This window comes from Moschus berezovskii, chromosome 13 (genome assembly GCF_049115385.1).
Source record: "Moschus berezovskii isolate FMDL1 chromosome 13, NW_MosBer_1.0, whole genome shotgun sequence".
NCBI lineage: Eukaryota > Metazoa > Chordata > Mammalia > Artiodactyla > Moschidae > Moschus > Moschus berezovskii.
Genome location: NC_142472.1, coordinates 68,025,024 through 68,046,179, shown reverse-complemented (window position 1 = coordinate 68,046,179; position 21,156 = coordinate 68,025,024). Strand labels below are relative to the sequence as shown.

General features: G+C 39.2%; 1 protein-coding gene across 5 annotated transcripts in view; it reads right to left on the bottom strand.

Annotated features, from left to right (window-relative positions):
• Positions 1-21,156, bottom strand: part of CAB39L (calcium binding protein 39 like) — a 92,721-nt gene that overhangs the window by 65,816 nt on the left and 5,749 nt on the right. For 2 of the 5 annotated variants that reach the window (XM_055426113.2, XM_055426115.2), the window contains exons 2-3: positions 16,716-16,865; positions 16,007-16,081 (exon numbers count right to left, since the gene is read on the bottom strand). The exons of 1 other annotated variant lie outside the window; for it this stretch is intronic. The gene's annotated coding sequence lies outside the window, so the exon portion shown is untranslated. The remainder of the gene's footprint in view (positions 1-16,006; positions 16,082-16,715; positions 16,866-21,156) is intronic. 2 more of the 5 variants (XM_055426114.2, XM_055426116.2) reach the window with 1 other exon arrangement.

Sequence of the window (21,156 nt, the reverse complement as noted above, 5' to 3'; positions counted from 1 at the left end):
GCAACTTTGCTTATTTACAATATCATGAGGAGGGTAGCTTAAAATCTGGCAATTGGAAGTGATATCTGGAAGGTCTTAAATAAGACTTTCTTTCTCTTTTTTCTACTTTATTTATATCACTTGGGTCAGCCAACAAGTTTTTCTGCAGGAAGGCATAAATTTTATAGCCTCCTTTCACCTTATCTTGCATGCATTTTTCTAAAAGACCTCTTATTACATAACTAAATTCCTATTTATTAGTTCTGTACATCACTCCACTTCCCATGGTCCATATCTTTCTGTATTTAACTCTCTATAGAAAGGGGTCAGCCTTTTTTCCCTCAGAGTCTTCCCTCCTGATCAATAACACTGTATTACCTAAACACATAAGAAAGTTTATTTTGTGTTTGCTTTAATTATACTTCTAAGGTTGGTGATGGTAAAATAAAACAAGAACTCTAGTACTTTAACACAGAGTGTAAATTAACATAACTTTTCCCTGTAGGGATATTAACAATAAGTTGCAAAAGGCTTAAAAAATTCATATTCCTCTTCATTTAGTAATTCAATGTCTACAAATTCATTCTAAGAATAACAAATATGCAAGGAAGCATGTACAGACATCTTTATTACACTGTGTGTGCTCAGTTGCTTCAGTTGTGTCCAACTCTTTGTGACCCCATGGATACACAGTCCGCCAGACTCTTCTGTAAAATGGATTTCTCAGGCAAGAATACTGGACTGGGGTGCCACGCCCTCCTCCAGGGGCTCTTCCTGACCCAAGGCTCAAACCCGCACCTCCTGCATTGCAGGTGGATTCTTTACCACTGAGCCACTACTACTACGTATAGCAAACAGCCCTCCCCAGAAAGTCCAGAACTATGTGACTGACTGTATTTAATCATTGGATTCCATGTAGCATGGGCATTGGCCAACCGAAGCAAGTGTACAAACAACTAGCATAGTCACAGGCCATTCAGCATACCTGCTGAATACTGAGTGGAGTTCATTCATCCAAACAGAACATCATAGTCAAACTGTTTAAGAATATTTAAAGAAATGGGGATATATTTATTACATAATATCAAGTTAAAAAATCCAAGATCCTAAGCTTAATAAAGAATATGAGCTCCCAATTTTTGTTCTAATTTTCCCATAAACATTTCTTTTTATATGGATATGGAAATAATACGAGGTGTTAACGTTAGTTGGAACACTGGTAATTTTCTTAAAATATTTAAAAATTTCTTTTAATATTTCTTTTTATTTACTTATTTGTTTATTAACTTGGTTGTGCCAGGTCTAAGTTGCCACGTGTGTGATCTTTAGTTGCAGTATGTGGGAATTTTGTTTTTTCAGCTGCAGCAGGTGGAATCTAGTTTCCTGACCAGGGATGGAACTTGGGCCCCCTGCATTTGGAGTACGGAGTCTTAATCACTGGACCACCAACACTGGTGATTACATTCATATATTCCAGTGTTTTCCAAATATTCTATAATTAACATGTATAATCAGTTTCACTACAAAACAAGGTAAGTGTTCCTAAAAATCACCACGCTACACAGCTCTGTATCATGTAGTAAGAACCACAGAAATTGTGGGGGAAATTGGGTTGCAGGTCAATACTCAATAATGTCATCAGAAACATACTTTTTTCTCTTAAAGTAGGAACCTAATAAAAACAACACATTTTTTTACAGCAAGTGGTTTAAGAAGTACATAAAATAAATATGGCATAAACAAATACATAAAATAAGTACCACAATAAATATGGCATTTTTCCTTGAAAAAGACCTGATATTTGCTTGTGGAGGTGGATGTTAGAAGATTTATAGCTTGTGAATTATTTCAAAAGTGGAATTTTGAAATAGGATTTCTCTTATTGATAGCCATACCACCCTGAATGCACCTGATCTCATCTCATCTTGGAAGCTAAGCAGGGTTGGGCCTGGTTAGTACTTGGATGGGAGGATTGTCTGTTATCAGCTGAAAAGCTTTAACACCAAAGGTGGATGAATATGACTCACGTAACATGAGGTACACAGAGATGGCTGGTATGTGTTTGAGATGTGTGCATGTCTATGTTTTGTGTATTTCTCCATGGCTTGGTTCAACTGGGTGGCTTTCTGCATTCATGAAACTGTACAAAAGCAAATGAGAAATCTGCATTATGTTCAAATGTTTCCTAATACATCAATCATACTGGAACAAATCTGTGTTTTCAAAACGTGTTAAAGCAGAAATGACTGTTATTTTCACCACCATAAAATATATGTATGTATATATATATTTGAATATGCTAACAAATAGTGAACTTGTTGCTATTATTTTGCTAATTGGGCAACTAAAGATTTTTCTAAGTGGTATTTACCTCTCTCTTTGTTTTTTCCCCCTCACTCCTCATTTATGCTTTTGTTTCTCTATTTTTCTCTCTTCTTAAAGACTACAGTGTAGATACAAAATATTAATAAAACAGCTACACATTCAGGTAGCCTAGGGATAACATTTGACTTATTCTTCAACAGTCTTAAGCCAAAAAGAAAGCCCCAAAGCAAAGAATCCATTTACTACCTTAGGAGTTTGCCATGCTATCCACGTACCACAGATACCTCAAGTTCTCTTCATTATTCCCGTTTCAGGCAGAATTGTTACCCTGGAACTTGCTTAAAGATATTCAAATTGTTTTCATAAAAGCAGAATATAGAAGAAATGCTAGATGAGAAATGCTTTAGAGGTGTCCAAGCTGCAGTGAAATGAGGGTTAATTGATAGAATGAAAACACATTTCCAATTATCCATTAATTGCTAATCCTTGGCTAAATTTGGAAAGCTTTAAAAGATCTTCAGCAAGATAACAAAGCTTCATTAGTCTGTTTTTGTTCTCATATTAACTCTGCTTCCATCTCTGCCTGATTTTTTTAGGAAGGAGGAAGCTTGGATTACAGAATTTATGTGACAATCCTGCCCACTGGCTATATTTCCAAAATGCTGGAGCAATCTTTCAGTTGAGAACATCAGACCTTTTCTCAATTTGGAGCACTACTCTGGCCCCCTGCTGGTACAGTGCTGCAGTGCAGCTATAATACTTAGGTCTCAGCAGTGAACTCTACCATGCCAGTCTAAGGAAGGACCACCTTGTTTCCCTAATGCCAAGATAAAATATATCTCTAGGTACATCTATTCACTAATAAATGAATATAGCTATATAGCCTCTGAAGGCCTTTATGTGATAAACTATTCTGAACATTCTTCTCATATCAAGTGGCTAGTTTCATAGGCCATAGAATCTTTGGAATTAGGCTGACCCAGAATTGAATGAAAACAGATTGTATGTTAGCAATATTATCTTTAAATTGGATACAACCGTATAAACTCCAGCGCTAGTTATGAGGATCAAGTGAAATATATATACATGCCTGGCATCTAGTTAACTGTTAAATGTTAGACACTGATCCACTCACAAAATTAAAAAAAAAAAAAACTCATAAAGTACATCATCCAACTTGAAGTTTCTCTGTGACTACTCTCAAATGAAGCAGATCCACTGGAGGGGGTCACAGGCAGTTTGTAGGCAACCTCATTCATGAAACACTTAGTAGATGCAAAGTGCTTCAGTAAGAACCCCGGAGATACACATAACCCACACACCAACAAGTCATTAACTCTGTGTTTAAGGACTTTTAAATTTGTCTTGAGACTTTCCTGGTGGTCCAGTGGTTAAGACTCTATGCTTCCATTGCAGGAAGGGTGGGTTTGACCCTGGGTTGAAGTTCTAAGATCCTGTATGACACTTTTGTTATTCAGTCACTAAGGTGGGTGATGAACTGCAGCACCCTAAGGCTTCCCTGTGTTTCACTATCTCCTGCAGTTTTCTCAAACTCATGTCCATTGAGTTTGCCATGCTGCTGCTGCTGCTGCTAAGTCACTTCAGTCGTGTCCGACTCTGTGTGACCCCATAGATGGAAGCCCACCAGGCTCCCCCGTCCCTGGGATTCTCCAGGCAAGAACACTGGAGTGGGTTGCCATTTCCTTCTCCAATGTGTGAAAGTGAAAAGAGAAAGTGAAGTCGCTCAGTCGTGTCCGACAGTCCAAAAAAGAAAAAAAAGGCCTTATATACCAACCAAGCCAAAATAATTCAATTATAAGAATTCTGATATAGATCGCCAGTCCAGGTTTGATGCATGAGATAGGGTGCTCAGGGCTGGTGCACTGGGATGACCCTAAGGGATGGGGTGGGGAGGGAGGTGGGAGGGGGGTTCCAGATGGGGAACACATGTACACCTGTGGCTGATTCATGTCAATGTATGGCAAAAACAACTACAATATTGTAAAGTAATTAGCCTCCAATTAAAATAAATAAATTAAAAAAAAAGAATTCTGGATGCAGTTTTTTTTTTTTTTGCCACACCACATGGCCTGTGGGATCTTAGTTCCCCCATCAGGAACTGAACCTGCCCTTGGCATTAAAAGCATGGATTCCTAATCACTGGACTGCCAAGGAATTCCCTGGATGCAGCATTTTAAAAAAGCACAAGACAGGAGTACAGAAACTCTGGAGTCTAGTCTAGTTTACTCTAACCAACAGATAGAGTTGAGGTGGAGGAAAGGGAAATAGGACTATTAACCATTTGATTTAAGTAAAATATTACAAGAAATCTCAAAGTTTCTAGAAGTATCACAGGGGTTCCAGAATATTTATGAATTTGAGATTAATTGCAAATTATCAAGGAGACTGTCTATAACAATGCTTTATTTTATACTTGATTAATCTATATCTTTCATTTCAACAAACAAATCTGGGGTACTTTCTATGTGACACAAAGTAGGGGTTTTTTAAATATTTATTTATTTATTTGGCTGCACCAGGTCTTAGTTGCCGCATATGGGATCTTTCATCTTTGTTTCCACATGTGGGATCTAGTTCCTGAACCAGGGATTGAACCTGGGCCCCCAGCATTGGGAGCGGGGAGCCTTAGCCGCTGGACCACCAGGGAAGTCCCCAAAGTAGTTTCCATAATGAACTTTGATCAATACTGTCGGTACTTTCAGGGTTGCTACTAGCTTACTTTGGTAAGAGTCAGAAAAAGGGACAGGTGCAGTCAAGTACGCGCACAGATTAACCAGAATATAGCTTCATCATACAAAGAACAAGTATCCTTTTCTTCAGGTAGATGCAACCCTGCACCAGCCTGGCACATAGTTTGATTGGAGGGAAGGGGGAATGTGAGCTGGATTTCAGGCCCTACTCACTTCCCTAGCCAGGAGTTTTAAGCAGTGGACAAACTATACAACTAATATGCAATGGCCCTGAACACAATGGCAAAGCCCTATTACAACTTTCTTATCATGTCCATATATAGGATTCATTCATCCAACCATCTGAGGAAAATATGCTCTTTGGGGATACAGAGTGAAATAAGGAATTCACACTCTCTTAGGGGGTATAATACATGTACCAAAAATCACTACAGTGTAAGGCAAAAAGTTATGAATCACAAATGAAAAGACTAATGAAATGCCAAAAAATTCAGGAAAGCCAAACCGTACTTATATGTTGAGGAATCACAGAAGGTTTCAGAGAAAAGGTACATTGAACCCAGTTCTGAATGATGGGTAGCATTTGGTCACATGGAGATAGGAACAGAGGATTTAGGAAGTGTAAGACGTAAATAACAAATAATAATTTAGTTTATCAGAAGCAAATGCCCTGTGAATGACAGAAAAAAGAAAAACAGATCGGGATCAGATTATGAAGAGTTTGTAACACTAGGTTAATGAGTTTAACTGTTAATTTGTGGGCAAAGGAGAGCCATGAGGTAATCAAACTCATGAATATGAATTTAGCAGAGTGAAAAAGAATCAAAAAGGTAGAGAAATAGGAGGAGATGAAATGAAAGGCAATTGCACTAGTCTAGGATGACGGGAAGAGCCTGGTGGGCTGAAGTCCATGGGGTCGCTAAGAGTAGGACACGACTGAGCGACTTCACTTTCACTTTTCACTTTCATGCATTGGAGAAGGAAATGGCAACCCATTCCAGTGTTCGTGCCTGGAGAACCCAGGGACAGCGGAGCCTGGTGGGCTGCTATCTATGGGGTCGCACAGAGTCAGACATGACCGAAGCGACTTAGCAGCAGCAGCAGCAGGATGACAATGAAACTAACTATGCGGTGGGAAGGAGAGGACTACGTGAGTGTCAGAGACAATAGATTTGGCAACTGAATAAATGTAGGTGGTAATGTAGAGAACAAACAAGATGATGAGTTTCCATGCCTATGTGAGAGTAGATACATACATCGGGGGTCACTCATTCTGCCTATGCAATGTGTGCTCAGTTATCTGCTCACTCTTGTCCAACTCTTTGTGATACCATGGACTGCTGGCTGCCAGGGTCCTCTGTCCATGGAATTTTCCAGGAAAGAATACTGAAATGGGTTGCCATTTCCTACTCCAAGGGATCTTTCTGACCCAGGGATCGAACCCGCATCTCCTATGTCTCCTCCATTGGCAGGTGGATTCTTTCCCACTGTACCACCTGGGAAGTCAATGCAATATGAGAGACCAACAAGAAAGACAAGAACAAACCTTTAAAGAACACCTACAGGTGGTGGCAGAAAAAAACAGTGGCTAAAGAAATCGTAGTCAGAGAAGGAAAGGAGAACCAGAAGAGTATACTATCATGACCAAAAATCAAAGCATCAAGAATATGAAGTGTGAAATAGCAGTACTGAACAGTGCAGAGCAGTGATGAGCACCCTACGGAAACCTGTAATCTAATTTCCAAGGCTCGCTTTCAGTTCTTAAAAACCAAAAGCATTAGGGGAAATAGTGATATCCAAAGAAGTAGGATAAGGAAGGGGACCTTTAAGTATTCACATTCCCCTAAAATCCTGAAAAACAGGCTGATCAGTTCAGTTCAGTTTAGTCACTCAGTTGTGTTTGTGTCCAACTTTTTGCGATCCCATGGACTGCAGCACGCCAGGCCTCCCGGTCCATCACCAACACCCAGAGCTTGTTCAAACTCATGTCCATTGAGTCAGTGATGCCATCCAACCATCTCATCCTCTGTTGTCCCCTTCTCCTCCCACCTTCAATCTTTCCCAGCATCAGGGTCTTTTCAAATGAGTCAGTACTTCCATCAGGTGGCCAAAGTATTGGCATTTCAGCTTTAGCATCAGTCCTTCCAATGAATATTCAGGCCTGATTTCCTTTATGATTGACTGGTTGGATCTTCTTGCAGTCCCAGGGGCTCTCAAGAGTCTTCTCCAACACCACAGTTCAAAAGCATCAATTCTTCAGCGCTCAGCTTTCTTTATAGTCCAACTCTCACATCCATACATGACCACTGGAAAAACCATAGCTTTGACTAGACAGACCTTTGTTGACAAAGTAATGTCTTAATTTTTTAATATGCTATCTAGGTTGGTCATAGCTTTTCTTCCAAGGAGCAAGTGTCTTTTAATTTCATGGCTTCAGCCACTATCTGCAGTGATTTTGGAGCCCAAAACAAGTCTCTCACTGTTTCCATTGTTTCCCCATTTATTTGCCATGAAGTGACAGGACCAGATGCCATGATCTTCGTTTTCTGAATGTTGAGTTTTAAGCCAACTTTTTCACTCTCCTCTTTCACTTTCATCAAGAAGCTCTTTAGTTCTTCTTTGCTTTCTGTCATAAGGGTGGTGTCATCTGTGTATCTGAGGTTATTGATATTTCTCCCGGCAATCTTGATTCCAGCTTGTGCTTCTTCCAGCCCAGTATTTTACATGACGTACTCTGCATGTAAGTTAAATAACTAGGGTGACAATATACAGCCTTGACACACTCCTTTCCCTATTTGGAACTAGTCTGTTGTTCCATGTCCAGTTCTGACTGTTGCTTCCTGACCTGCATACACATTTCTCAAGAGGCAGGTCAGGTGGTCTGGTATTCCCGTCTGTTTAAGAATCTTCCACAGTTTGTTGTGATCCACACAGTCAAAGGCTTTGGTGTAGTCAATAAGCAGAAGTAGATATTTTTCTGGAACTCCCTTGCTTTTTTGATGATCCAACAGATGTTGACAATTTGATCTCTGGTTCCTCTGCCTTTTCTAAATCCAGCTTGAACATCTGGAAGTTCATGGTTCACATACTGTTGAAGCCTGGCTTGGAGAATTTTGAGCATTACTTTACTAGCACGTGAGATGAGTGCAACTGTGTGGTAGTTTGAGCATTCTTTGGCATTGCCTTTCTTAGGGATTGGAATGAAAACTGACCTTTTCCAGTCCTGTGGCCACTGCTGAGTTTTCCAAATTTGCTGGTATATTGAGTGCAGCACTTTAACAGCATCATCTTTTAGGATTTGAAATAACTCAACTGGAATTCCATCACGTCCACTAGGTTTGTTCGTAGTGATGCTTCCTAAGGCCCACTTGACTTCATATTCCAGGATGTCTGGCTGTAGGTGACTGATCACACCATCACGGTTATCTGGGTCGTGAAGATCTTTTCTGTATAGTTCTTCTGTGTATTCTTGTCACCTCTTCTTAATATCTTCTGCTAGGTCCATACCGTTTCTGTCCTTTATTGTGCCCATCTTTGCATGAAATGCTCCGTTGGTGTCTCTAATTTTCTGAAGAGATCTCTAGTGTTTCCCATTCTATTGTTTTCCTCTATTTCTTTGCAATGATCACTGAGGAAGGCTTTCTTATCTCTCCTTGCTATTCTTTGGAATTCTGCATTCAAATGGGTGTATCTTTCCTTTTCTACTTTGCCTTTAGTTTCTCTTCTTTTCTCAGCTATTTGTAAGGCCTCCTCAGACAACCATTTTGCCTTTTTTTTGTTTCTTTTTCTTGATAGAGAAGTCAAAGCCAGGTTGCGATCACCAGATCATATGGCACTATGCGTGCTAAGTCACTTCAGTTGTGTCCAGCTCTTTGCGAGTCCATGGACTGTAGCCCACCACGCTCCTCAGTCCATGGGATTCTCCAAGCAAGAATACTAGAGTCGGTTGCCATGTCCTCCTCCAGGGGATCTTCCCCACCTAGGGCTTGAATCTGCATCTCCTAGGTCTCCTGAATTGGCAGGCAGATTCTTTACCACTAGCGTCTCCTGGGAAGCACCATATGGGCACTATAGCAAAGCATAAAGCAGGAAGAGGACTCCAAGGCAGTCCTTCTGGGAAACTGGTAATAGTGGTTCAGATCTAGGTAGCATGGCTCAGCTGCCTCACCTAGAACACTGAATGAAAGGTCAGAGTCTTCGCAGCACCTGACACACAACAAGAAGTCCAGGGCAAAAGTAGGATTGTAAGAGGTTAAGGATGAGCTGATGAAGGTACTAGCACATAACACTGTTTCCAAGCATTTGATAAGGAACAGAAGGAGGGCTTGAAGGGATTTTTGTTGCTTTTTCTTTGTTAACTTTGAACTCTCAGTAGACTGAGGGGGGTGGAACAGATAGGAGGAAGATGCAAGATAAGAAGAGGACAATTAATGAGGCAAGAGTCTTAAGCCCACAACAGAAGACGGAGTCAAGACCATAGTGGAAAGTTTAACCCCCACGAAGAATTATATATATATTTTCTAAAATGAAAAAGGAAGAGAAAGAGTGAGTAAAGAAACTGTCCAGGTAAAGAGGAATGAAGTTACAAAGCACATGATTGCTTCCACTTTCTCAGAAGAGAAGGACTCAAAATCAGCTCAAGAGAGTGAAGTAACGGAACGCGCACCGGAGCAGAGAAAAGTGAGGTTACAAAAACACACAAACGTAGAGGAAAAGCTGAAGGCTGTGATCCACGAACCTCAAAGTCTACGTCAGTGCTGACGGTCGCACCACGAAAACTAACTAGGTGAGAATCATGCTGTGGTATTCCTGCAGCTTCCCCACTGAAGGACTAACAGAATGACAGAAGAAGGAAGTCACGGACTCCTCAGGCGTAAGATACAACAGCATCACAACCGACAGAGGAGGGCTGAGTGCTACAACTAGGGTCAGACGGTGATGAGTCTCATATTTCTCTGCCCTTCTTCGCTGGAGCTGTTTTCTACTTTTTTCCACAGTCAATACTTCTATGAAAAGTTCTTTCTTGAATCAGTTACAAACACAACATAGCTTTTAAACAACTCTCATCCCATGGTTGCTCTTTTTATAAAGTATGTCATCTTCTAATTTGCCAAGTTTTTACAAACTTTCACATTGCTACAAATTATTGAAATCAGAGCTACATGAAAAATTTTATGTTGGAAAATCATATTATTTCTATTATAAATCTTTAAAAGTACAATCTGTAAGCTGGTGCTCTAGAGCCAAGAAGAAAACAGGATTTAAAAAGAACACAGAAAGGACAAAGAAAGATAAGGCTGAATGAAGAGAAAGAAAACCTTGAGTTATAAATTACTCAGCTTAAAATGTCAAGGGACACTTGTCTCAAAGTATCCCTTTCTAATGTTTTGAAGCTTGTTAATAATGGAAAGTCCTTTTAAACAAGATATTTAATTTTCAGATTCCAACAAATCAATTGTCAGCAAACAAATACATAGAACTTATAATAAAACATACACACTGAATGGAAAAATCTCTATGGAATTAGTTCATTAACTATAGTTGGATTCCATTTTCTGTATAAAACACATTTTACCATAACTTTAAAGATTTATAAAATATAATCTAGAATAGAAGAAATAATTACAGTCTATTAATAACCACTGACCACAGGGGGGAAAAATCTGTAATAAATATAAACACACAATGGTATCTTGTTTTACAAAGAAACTGTGAACTAATTCTTGTGCCATCTACTAAAAGATGGAAATTTCTCCATTTCAATACAGAATCAAAAATGTAGATGAAAGTTTTCACCTTAGTAAAAGAAGCATAACTGTTATAAGAAACAGAATCTTCCTAAGAAACAGAAGAAAGAATTTTTAAAACATAAACTACCACCATGTGGTGACACAAAATCTCCTATGCTGCTGTGCAGAATAAAATCACTAAGAATATTTCTAGGAAGCAATTTTTCAGAATGTTTATGCTCTTTAACACACCATTTCTACTAACAGAAAGCTAGTCTGAGAAAGTAATCAGAAATGTGACCAGATATTCAATGATGTTATACAATGTTATTTATAACAGGAAAGCCTGGAATATGTACAAAAAAGAAATGGTTGAATAAATTATGCTATGCTACCATTTTATTATAAAATTTAATCAAATGTCAAAATTACATTTGAAAGGGTCATATATTCATATAAGACGAATATGGTAAATAAAAATTTAAAAATAAAATATATGAGTGTTTCAAGTTCATTTTTTGTTGGAATACAACTCCTTTACAATATGGTATTAGTTTCTGCTGTACAATGAAGTGAATCAGCTATTAAATATGTATGGTGGTGGCGGTGGTTTAGTCACTAAATTGTGTCCGACTCTTGTGACCCCATGGGCTAGAGCCCGCCAGGTTTCTCTGTGCATGGGGTTCTCCAGGCAAGAATACTGGAGTAGGTTGCGATTTCCTTCTCCAGGGGATCTTCCGGATTCAGGAATTGAACCTGGGACTCCTGCACTGCAGGCAGTTTCTTTACCGATTGAGCTACCAGGGAAGCCCATATACATACATCAAATTCACTTTTAATTACATATATACATACAACCTGGAGAAGGAAATGGCAACTGACTCCAGTAGTCTTGCTTGGAGAACTTCACGGACACAGGAGCCTGGTGGGCTGCAGTCCATGGGGTTGCAAAGAATTGGACACAACAACCACCACCACCAAACATATATGATAGCTTATTTAACTTACATGCAGAGTACACATGAGGAATGCTGGGCTGGAAGAAGCACAGGCTGGAATCAAGATTTCCGGGAGAAATATCAATAACCTCAGATATGCAGATGACACCACCCTTATGGCAGAAAGTGAAGAGGAACTAAAAAACCTCTTGATGAAAGTGAAAGAGGAGAGTCAAAAAGTTGGTTTGAAGCTCAACATTCAGAAAACTAAGAAAATGCCATTGTACATGGCATCTGGTCCCATCACTTCATGGGAAATAGATGGAAAAACAGTGGAAACAGTGTCAGACTATTTTTGGGGGGCTCCAAAATCACTGCGGATGCTGATTGCAGCCATGAAATTAAAAGACGCTTACTCCTTGGGAGGAAAGTTATGACCAACCTAGACAGCATATTAAAAAGCAGAGACATTACTTTGCCAACAAAGGTCCATCTAGTCAAGGCTATGGTTTTTCCAGTGGTCATGTATGGATGTGAGAGTTGGACTGTGAAGAAAGCTGGTCGCTAAGAGTCGAACATGACTGAGTGACTTCACTTTCACTTTCATGCATTGGAGAAGGAAATGGCAACCCACTCCAGTGTTCTTGCCTGGAGAATCCCAGGGACGGGGGAGCCTGGTAGGCTGCCGTCTATGGGGTCACACAGAGTTGGACACGACTGAAGCGACTTAGCAGCAGCAGCGTACACATATAATTTTTATGCAGATAAAATTAGAAGTAAATACAATAAAATTTTTAAAGTAATTTTCTTTGTTTTTAGGATTACTTTTTTTTTCTCTGTTGTTTTCTGTAATAATCAGAAGTGAGATGAGGAAGGGAATGTCGTTGTTTGGAAAATGTCACAATAAGACACACGCTCTGCCGCTGTCGTAGCTCTAAGTCATATCACTGATATAAATCGATCTGTGGCAAATGTGACTACCCTGCCAAGTGAAAGAGAAAATATAACTGGAGTGCCAATGCTAAAAGAGATGCCATTGGCATTAGTTGAATAAGGCACCTAAAAGTTGTATACAGCAGGTTCAGGCGTGAATTCCTGAATAACATCACCTAACCCCAAAATGAAAGAGGAGAGTGAAAAGGTTGGCTTGAAGCTCAACATTCAGAAAACAAAGATCATGGCATCTAGTCCCATCACTTTATGGGAAATAGATGGAAAAACAGTGGAAACAGTGTCAGACTTTATTTTTTGGGGCTCCAAAATCACTGCAGATGCTGATTGCAGCCAGGAAATTAAAAGACGCTTACTCCTTGGAAGGAAAGTTATGACCAACCTTGATAGTATATTGAAAAGCAGAGACATTGCCAACAAAGGTCCGTCTAGTCAAGGCTATGGTTTTTCCCGTGGTCATGTATGGATGTGAGAGTTGGACTGTGAGGAAAGCTGATCGCCGAAGAATTGATGCTTTTGAACTGTGGTGTTGGAGAAGACTCTTGAGAGTCCCTTGTACTGCAAGGAGATCCAACCAGTCCATTCTAAAGGAGATCAGTCCTGGGTGTTCATTGGAAGAACTGATGCTAAAGCTGAAACTGCAATACTTTGGCCACCTCATGCGACAAGTTGATTCACTGGAAAAGACTTTGATGCTGGGAAAGGTTGGGGGAGGGAGGAGAAGGGGACGACAGAGAATGAGATGGCTGGATGGCATCACCGACTCTGTGGACATGAGTTTGGGTGAACTCCGGGAGTTGGTGATGGACAGGGAGGCCTGGCGTGCTGTGATTCATGGGGTCGCGGAGAGTTGGACACAACTGAGCGACTGAACTGAACTGAACCCCAAAAGAGCAGCTGTGGCAGCATCCAGTTGATCTTAAGGGTTTCGATAATTAGTTGCTCAATAAATGTTCTAGTTTAAAAAGAAAAACACTGCGTTTTCTACCATAGCATTTGCAAGTATAAAGTTTCATTTTTTAAAAAGTAGCAGCTATGTTTCTCTTTAAATAGGCATTTTTTTTTAAATGTAGGCTCTGATACATATAATGTACACACTGTACACTATTGTATCCTCTGAATATGATAAAGTCTGCAGACTCCTGGATTTCCATTATAATCCCATGCTGAGGAAAGTTATGAATGAAAAGGAAAGGAAAAAGCATCAAGCTGTTGTCTTGATGTTTACTTCCTAACTGACAACTTTAAGGATACTAGAACATAAGTTAATGTGAAGGGAGGGAATTTGTGTGTTTTGTTCACTGCTTTATCCTCAGAAAATATTTGTAAATAAATCTACAACTGATTTTTTAAAATTATGAATCACTTTCCTGTTCTACTATGTTCTTTGTCTTGAATCAAAAAGTAAGACAAGGAGGAAGTGCTGACTTTTATGTGATGAGTTGGGGAACTCACTAAATGAAATTAGTTCTGCTTTTTTTAATTTCTGCTTTTACAAAGGGGATGATGCTTTCTCTCTAGAGAAGTTCATCTTTTCTACTTTATTATTAACTTTCTTACACAAATTGTATCCTGCTATTCTGATTAACTCATCTCACAATTTCTTTTATTTTCTCTTTGTATGGCCTTCTATGCACAGTTGACACTGGAACAAATGGCGGGTTAGGGGTGCTAACCACCAGGCAGTCAAAAATCTATGTTTAACTTTACAATTAGCTTTCCGTAATTGCAGTAACCACATTTGTGGGTTCAGCCAACCGCAGATCATGTAGTACTGTAGTAGGTACTTTTTGAAAAAAATTCACAAGGTCAACTATAGTTTCTTTCTCTTTTAAACTGTGCCTTATATGCTGGATTTAACATCTTTACTTCTTAGTTTTATTATGGGGTTTATCATTTCTGATATCCTAATTTGTTCTTATTTTAGTGTGCCTGGCCATTTTTATAGTCTGTTACTTTTTATATTTTAGAATCCCTCTTTTATTTATTAAATATATTTATCTTATATATTGGGTACTTCTAATAGCTGAAATATCTGTAGATAAGTTTTAGTTCTGGTTTCTGCTGACTCTAGCTCAACGTATTTTTATTTTTTCTCCCTTGTTGTGTTTTGTGATTTTTAAAAAATGTGTATGAGCTTATTTTTTAGAATTTTAACTATGATTATTTGATAACTATGTTGATAATCCTCTCTATGGAGGATTTGTGATGGTTTCTGAAAACTGTTACAGACCCAAGTCTATTATAAATTAAAACTCTCTACTTGTAGAGTTTAGAGACCATGAAATAGTATAAAATAAGGCCTCAGATTCAAGTAAATGTGAGCTGGTAACCAGGAATTGCTCAGGGAGATTTTAACTCCACCTAGAGTTGTATGCCGGAGAAGGCAATGGCAAGCCACTCCAGTACTCTTGCCTAGAAAATCCCATGGGCGGAGGAGCCTGGTAGGCTGCAGTCCATGGGGTCGCTACAAGTCAGACGTGACTGAGCAACTTTACTTTCACACATTGGAGAAGGAAATGGCAACCCACTCCAGTGTTCTTGCCTGGAGAACCCCAGGGACGGGGGAGCCTGGCGGGCTGGCGTCTATGGGGTCGCACAGAGTCGGACACGACTGAAGTGACTTAGCAGCAGCAGCAGAGTTGTATGCCTCTCCAGGATGGTCTCTGACAGGCCCCTTACACTTTGCAGAATGCAAGGGATTTTCCCCAAGTCTCCATTTTTCTCCATGTACAAGTTTCTATACCAACAGAGATTGATGGATGCTGCCAAAGTATTCAGTGATTTCAGCACTTGTTTACCTCACAGATTAGACTTGCTTGATTTCTAGCCCCAGAAAGTTTCCTTTGTTTTCTTATAGGTTCATTCATTTATTTTAAAGGATTTTTTAATATGGAATCTACTATTTTACATATTTTATGGACATCTTCTCTATCATGATCTTCCCTGGTGGTTCAGACAGTAAAGAGTCTGCCTGCAATTCAGGAGACCTGGGTTCAATCCCTGGGTCGGGAAGATTCCCCTGGAGAAGGAAATGGCAACCCACTCCAGTATTCTTGCCTGGAAAATCCCATGGGCAGAGAAGCCTGGCAGGCTGCACACAGTCCATGGGGGTCACAGAGTCGGACACGACTAAGCAACTTCACTTTCTTTTCTCCATCATATTCTTAGAAATGGAAATCTATTTAATACTTCTGCAATTGCTTTGTACAATTTAAATTGGGATATTATAATTATTCCTGATAAATCTTGTTTTAGTGTGTTAGGGTAGTCTACAAGTCTGTCAAGGGCACCTATAATCTTGACTGAGTTATTATAGATGATATGGAGAAACCCAAATGAACTTTTTGGCCAATCCAGTATGTTAGCTTACCTTAGAAGTTTGTATCACCTGCAAATTTGCTTCAACTTTCTCAGCCTTCACCACAGTCACTGATCAACACAGCTTCTGACAAAAAGAAAAGCTAAAAACTTAATTTTAAAAATCTTTATAGAAATTTTAACAGTTTTTTCTTATTGTTCTCAGGTACATAGAATTATACATTGAATTTTCATCATCACCACATATCAATACAAATAAACCAAATTAAAATAGCCTACCCCGATTACTTTAACTGGTAGACGTTTTAAAAAGTAGTATTGAACCAAATAAAAATATTTCAACATTGGGGGAAATAAATAGAAATGTGAAAGGGTGGTATGGATGAGAGGAACTCTAACATGGCTGAAATCCCTATCAGCCTTCACCCTACACAGGACGAAACCACCTTATCTAAACTAGTATTTTCTAAACTACATATCTTCAATATGTACAAAAAGGTTGTGCAAAGCTTAGAAGAGCTCTGAAATATCACAAAGGGAAGCTTTGAAAGGTTTTTTACTGATAAAAGCACCATGAAAACCCATGACTACTAGATTTTTTCTTTTCTGCTTTGCCATAGCTTTAGTTCGTATCTTTCACTAATTTTAGTCATCAATGGCAACTTTTATAAAATTTTTCTCTCTCAATATCCAAATGATGGTGTACACTTGTTCATGTGTGTATGTTTACATTTTCCCATTAGAAATAAGAGAAAACTTACACTCTCTCCTTCAGTATAATGCTCTTGCATGAAGAACGTATAAACCACTGACTCTGGGTCTGCATCTTTATTTTCTGAGCAGCGACTACCCGTTTAAAAAGAACATTTAGCTCTTGATATTCTTTCTTCTCAATACTTGATGTATATATCCTACAATAATGTAATAGAAAAAACACAGACTTTGGAATTACATAGATCTGGGTTTAAATCTCAACATCTCTGACCCTCTTATGAAAATAGTATCACAAATCTCAAAGGACACATGTTAAGAGTCAAATTTTATATATATATATATAGTGCCTATCACAAAGCCTGCCATGTGACCTGTGCTCTATTATGTTAGCTGTCTTTCTGTGTAATTTTGTACTTCATTTCCACTTTGCTCAATCTAGCAAAGGACTTTCCAAGCTAAATTTTCTAAGTCATAGCCCTGATAAGCTGCTGCTGCTGCTGCTGCTGAGTCACTTCAGTCGTGTCCGACTCTGTATGACCCCATAGACGGCAGCCCACCAGGCTCCCCCGTCCCTGGGATTCTCCAGGCAAGAACACTGGAGTGGGTTGCCATTTCCTTCTCCAATGTGTGAAAGTGAAAAGTGAAAGTGAAGTCGCTCAGTCGTGTCCGACCCTTAGCGATCCCACGGACTGCAGCCTACCAGGCTCCTCCATCCATGGGATTTTCTAGGCAAGAGTACTGGAGTGGCTTGCCATTGCCTTCTCCGCCTGATAAGCTACTGTGGCTCTGTTCAAGAATTAACATTTTGCAACACTTATTTTACCCAACAATAGACATAAAATACTTCAAAAATAGCAGTGCAACAACAATTATACTACTGAATATATCGCACTAAGGTACAGTCATCTTTTGTCCATGGGGGACCGGTTCAAGCCCAATCCCCTCATGGACAACAAAATCCATGCATGCTTAAATCCCTTCTATAAAATGGTATAGTGTTTGCATATATCATATGCACATTACACATATAGTTTAAATCATCTCTATATTATTTAACAATGTACATGCTCTATAAATTGGGGCAAATTCAAGTTTTGCTTTTTGGAACTTTCTCAAATTTTTTTTTCCTGGAACATGCTCGATCTGTGGTTGGTTGACACTGAAGATGCAGAGGGCCAAGGTACAGTCCAGAATTTATATTCTAAAGTCACTAAAATTAGGGCTTCCCTTTGGCCACTTCATGCGACGAGTTGACTCACTGGAAAATACTCTGATGCTGAGAGGGATTGGGGGCAGGAGGAGACGGGGACGACAGAGAATGAGATGGCTGGATGGCATCATCGACTCGATGGACATGAGTTTGAGTGAACTCCGGGAGTTGGTGATGGACAGGGAGGCCTGGCGTGCTGTGATTCATGGGGTCGCGGAGAGTTGGATAGGACTGAGCGACTGAACTGAACTGAACTGAACTGGTGGTCCAGTGGTTAAGCACCTGCCTACTAATGCAGGGGATATCGGTTCGATCCCTGGTCGGGGAAGAGCCCATATGCTGTGGGACAACTAAGCCCACGAGCTACAACTACTCAGCTCGCACACCCTAGAGCCCGTCTCTGCAACTAGAGAAAGCCTTTGAGCAGCAATGAAGACCCAATGCAGCCATAAATAAATTTAAAAGATAAAATAAAGTTACTAAAATTGTTTCTTTTCTTGAGTGGCTATGTCATCAAAATTCTTTATAGTTACGTAAATTTATTTCCTTTTTAGATTTCTCTTACTACCTCTTTATTTTTGAATATGTAAACATACATGATTCTAAGATCAAAACCATATAAACAAGTTATAGAGAAATATCTCCATCATTGGCACCATCCCTTCTACTTTTATAGATTAATCTATAGACTCTTCTGGGCTTTTGCTTTTTCCACTTCAAAATATACTCTGCAGATCACCCTATATTGGTGCATGGAGACTTTCTACATTCTCTTTATGCCTTCTGAGAAAATGGGTGGCTTGGAAGGGATACCATCAGCCCAGAGATTATTTCATTGTTTCCAATCTTTTGCTAACACAAGTAATTCTGTTTGACTAAATTTATACAAATGCCAGTTTATATTTTATGCCAATGTGTCCTTAGAACAGATTCCTAAAAGTGACATGTCTGGGTCAAAAGATAGATGCATACACAGTTCTATGAGATATTGTCCAATTCCCTCCTGGGCTTTGAACTTTTGTATTCTTACCAGAAAGGCATCAAAGTGCTAGCCTCCCACAGTCCATAGACTATATTATATAACTTTGGATTTGGGTGAGAAAACCTATTTTAAGATAATTAATCATTTGTGGCTATTTTAAACATTTATTTTTAACTGAACAGAAATTGCTTTACAATACTGTGTTGGTGATGCCATATGTCAACATGAATCATTTTTGGCTGTTTTTGCAATATGCATATATGTTCTGCTGCTGCTGCTGTTGCTAAGTCGCTTCAGTCTTGTCTTGACTCTGTGTGACCCCATAGACGGCAGCCCACCAGGCTCCCCCTTCCCTGGGATTCTCCAGGCAAGAACACTGGAGTGGGTTCCCATTTCCTTTTCCAGGGGATCTTCCCGACCTAGGGGTTGAACCCATGTCTTTTGCGTCTCTTGCATTGGCAGGTGGATTCTTTAGTGCCACCTGGGAAGCCCTGATGAATTCTTTACCAACTGAGCCACCAAGGATTTTCCTCTTTAGGGTAGGCTTTTCTCTTCTACTTGCATTCTACTGACCCCAGGTCCTGCTTCCCTTTCCTCTGTTCTGAAGTCTCAACTTCACTTGTCATTCTGAACACAGGTTCTAGAGCTGATGCTGTTTCATTTCAGTGTTAACTTGCCTTCATAACCATAATTTGAAATTATGTTAGTTAGGCAAGGGTGGTGGTAATTTGCTTTGCTCTCCTTATAGATCTGTGTGGTTTTCAAAAGGATATATAGAGAGATTTGGATTTAGAAAGTTACCATCATCCTATGGAAACCTTGAGCCAGGTTTTATTTTTTTAATTTTTGAATTATTTTCTTGACTTACCATTTGTGATCAAAATTTTGACTTTTTGTATTCTGGAGCCAAGATATTCTTTGTGGTCTAATATAAAATAGATTTTTATAACTGTCCTATGTGCACTTGAGAAGATATATTCTCTATTAATGGATTCAGACTTTGATACAAATCTGTAAGAGCTACCTGAATTTTTTGGTCCACTTAACCTGATTTACGTTGAGACATGTGTTAAAGTCTTCTATTATTAGCAGGTTTCTGTTCCTTCTTACATCTCTAGCAGTTTCTACTTTATGATATCTATTGATGTGTCATTTGGTAAATAGATATTTTTTAAAATCTTTATTGTAAATATAGCCCTTAGCTTTATAAGGGCTATTTTATAATATCCTTTATCTTAATGTTTTTTCAATTAAATTCTGCCTTGTCTAATAATAAGATGATGAACCCTGCTTTCTAAAAAATTTGCATTTGATATGTCTTACACTCTTATTATTTTTAAATTATTCATTTACTAACTCCCTTTGTTTATACTTTTTACAACTGTATCTTTCATATACAACAATCATTAAGTTGAGCCATACACATTTATTAATACATCTGATATATTTTGCAGTGAGATAATGCTTTACCTTCATTTTGTGTGTGTACAGATAAAAATATATAGAATATGTATTCACATCATTATACGGTCTGTTCTCTTTGCTCTTTTTAGGGTAAGTATTTCTTTTAACATTTAGGGGAGTGTTGTGTATTTTGTTATAAGGGGTTAACTCTATAGTAATAGCTTTATACAATACTCTTCATTTTGACCCGCCTTTTTTAAGATACCATTCAGTTCAGTTCAGTTCAGTCACTCAGTCCTGTCCGGCTCTTTGCGACCCCATGAATCACAGCACACCAGGCCTCCTTGTCCATCACAAACTCCCGGAGTTCACTCAAACCCATGTCCATCAAGTCGGTGATACCATCCAGCTATCTCATTCTCTGTCGTCCCCTTCTCCTCCTGCCCCCAATCTCTCCCAGCATCAGAGTAAGTCAACTCTTTGCATAAGGTGGCCAAAGTATTGCAGTTTCAACTTTAGCATCAGTCCTTCCAGTGAACACCTAGGACTGATCTCCTGTAGGATGGACTGGTTGGATCTCCTTCAGTCCAAGGGACTCTCAAGAGTCTTCTCCAACACCACAGTTCAGAAGCATCAATTCTTTGGCGCTCAGCTTTCTTCACAGTCCAACTCTCACATCCATACATGACCACTGGAAAAACCATAGCCTTGACTAGAGGGACCTATGTTGGCAAAGTAATGTCTCTGCTTTTTCCCTGCTTTTAGCAGTAACAAAATTAGTAACTTCCTCTTCTCCCCCACCTGGTATTTTAACACTTTTATGAGTGTTTTACATCTAAGTATGTATACTTATTTATATGTTTCTGTCCATCAGTTAGCTTCAAGTGTTATC